The sequence below is a fragment of the Priapulus caudatus genome, unplaced genomic scaffold (genome assembly GCF_000485595.1).
Source record: "Priapulus caudatus unplaced genomic scaffold, Priapulus_caudatus-5.0.1 Scaffold805, whole genome shotgun sequence".
NCBI classification, from domain to species: domain Eukaryota; kingdom Metazoa; phylum Priapulida; class Priapulimorpha; order Priapulimorphida; family Priapulidae; genus Priapulus; species Priapulus caudatus.
In genome coordinates, this window is record NW_014577866.1 from 14,698 (window position 1) to 17,197 (window position 2,500).

A 2,500-nucleotide genomic window follows, 5' to 3' on the forward strand; every position below is an offset into this window, starting at 1 on the left:
GTTGTCGTTCTACGTACTTCTAACTAGTAGTAGACTAGTAACTAATAAATAATAACTATATATATAGTATATATATATATATATATATATATATATATATATATATATATATATATATATACTTTATTCAATGTTTGTAGATTTTACATTTGGCGTCGATATTTATTGGGATCTTAATGGTGGCGTTCCAAAATGGTGCATATTCAGTACGGGTACTTGCATTTGAATTCAATTAAATGAAGATGGCAATAATAATAATAATAATAATAATAATAATAGTAATAATAATAATAATAATAATAACCAGGTATAATTAATAAGGTATAGTACCTGTTAGCTCTCCCCGAGACCTTGAAGTATCGGGTTGGCGTCCAACGGGGGCAAGTCTGTCTTATGGGCAGGAGGGACTATTTAGCCTTAAACGGCAACCCCCTAGAGATGGTGTCTCAATAAAAATACCGCTCTCTGGAGGAGCAAACTCCCGATAACTGTGACATTATGGCCCACGGACGTATGGACGTGCTCTGATGTCCAGGAAAGTTTGCCCTAACTATGGGTTAAATAGTAAATATCATACCATAATGAATAAGCCAATACGAAACGCATCGCTCGTCTCGCGGGTCAACAAGAAGCACGTCCCTCAGTGATCGCCGAACAAGCTGAGGTCGAAAAATCGGTTATTGAGTCGGCATACCTTAACAGCCAAGCTTCAGATAGCAACCAGACCGAGGTCCAATCTCAAGTTGGCATATCTGAAGCAGCACCAACACCGCAGGTACAGTCCACCAACAGAGAAATAACCAACAAAAAACAAGAAACCAGTGGACAAAGGATCAATACAAGGATGTGATGTGGTCCTATTATTTCGCCCAAGAAAACAACACTGATGGCAGGGTAGTAAAAGGTACATACACGATCTGGCGAGGCAGAAATCCAAACATCTTTCCAGCCACCAACTCAAATACTCTTGCTAATACTAGGAGGTGGATTGTTAGGAACAAGAAGCTCACTGACACTGAGCTTGAGCAGATAGTGGCAGCTGGCCGAAAGCTAAATAATGCATCGCAACCAACACTTATCCCCACTGAACAACCTGAAGACCTACAACCCCCACAGACCGAGGCTGAACAAACACTGCAGCACACGGATAACCATGAAGGTGAATCAGTAGTGGATATGGAAGATCGCATCTCTACTAAGCTGCTTGAAACGCAGGCAATCCCCCTGGATCAACGCAGAAGCCTGAAAAAGGTTCATCTCAACAAGGCAATACGGCACTATATTCAAGCTGCAAATCAGGCCCTCACCAATATCATCAAAGATAACCGCCCATACCAATTAATGTACGCGACTGCTGCTGTTATTGCTGGAGAGACAAAAGAGAGAGTCACGAAGCCCATAGAGGAACCAGCATAGAAGAAGAGAACCAGGACAAAAATTGAAAACCATCGCAAGGACCTCTCCATCCTTAGCAAAATAAAAAAAGGTGTCACAACAAAGCAAGTACATGCCAAGGCCAGGAGCATCTTATGCAAGAGCCGAAGGGAAAATAAGACCATATGCGAGCTCGAACAAGAAATAAAGATGAAACTACAGGCCAAAGCTCAGAGGTTGAGAAGGTTTACTAAGTGGAGTGAGCACTACTATCAGAATAAGCTCTTCCATGAAAATGCCAGAAAATTCTACCGGCATCTCAACGAGCAGCAAAGCACCATCAAGGAACCTCCCTCGCAAGAGCGACTCGATCAATTCTGGCGTGGAATACCTGAAGATGGCACAAACCACAATACCAACGCTACTTGGATCAAACAAGAGGAAGAAGCATTCCAGAATGCAGCAACGGATGTATGGACTGACATTACAATGTGTGAGGTACAGCAGGTCATCAAGCGGACCAACAACTGGAAATCTCTTGGCCCAGACAAGCTGCACAACTTCTGGATTAAGCATTTAAGCGCCCTCCATAAACAACTAACCAGGGCCTTGAATGACACCATCAAGGATCCAAGCAATAGCCCCAAGTGGTTGACATCAGGAACCACTTTCCTTCTTTCAAAAGGCAAGGATACAAAAGAACCAAAACTATCGACCAATTACTTGCCTGCCTACCACCTACAAGATTCTCACTGCTGCAATTACCAACCGCCTCTACAATGACCTACAGAAGAGCGCGGCATCCTCGCAGATGAGCAGAAAGGCCGTAGAAGAGCGTCTAAAGGGTGCAAATACCAACTTCTCATGTGTAATTACATGATTGTGAGCATGGCAAAAAAGCTCAGGAGGAACCTAGAAATGGCGTGGATTGATTATAAGACAGCCTTCGACAGTGTCCCACATTCATGGATTCTTGCAGCTATGAGAATCTACCGTGTGTCATCAACCATCATTCATTTCATGGAAGCTACAATGAAGATATGAAAGACTGAAATGCTCCTCTTCACTCAAGGCGGCTGCCTCAGGACAGAAGATATCTCAATCAAGAGAGGAATCCTCCAGGGCG

The 2,500-nt window shown here is 43.0% G+C and overlaps 1 protein-coding gene across 1 annotated transcript in view; it reads left to right on the top strand.

Moving 5' to 3' along the window:
• The window catches only part of LOC106813657 (delta-like protein 1), a 14,493-nt gene that overhangs the window by 2,553 nt on the left and 9,440 nt on the right, over positions 1-2,500 (top strand). The window lies entirely within an intron of this gene.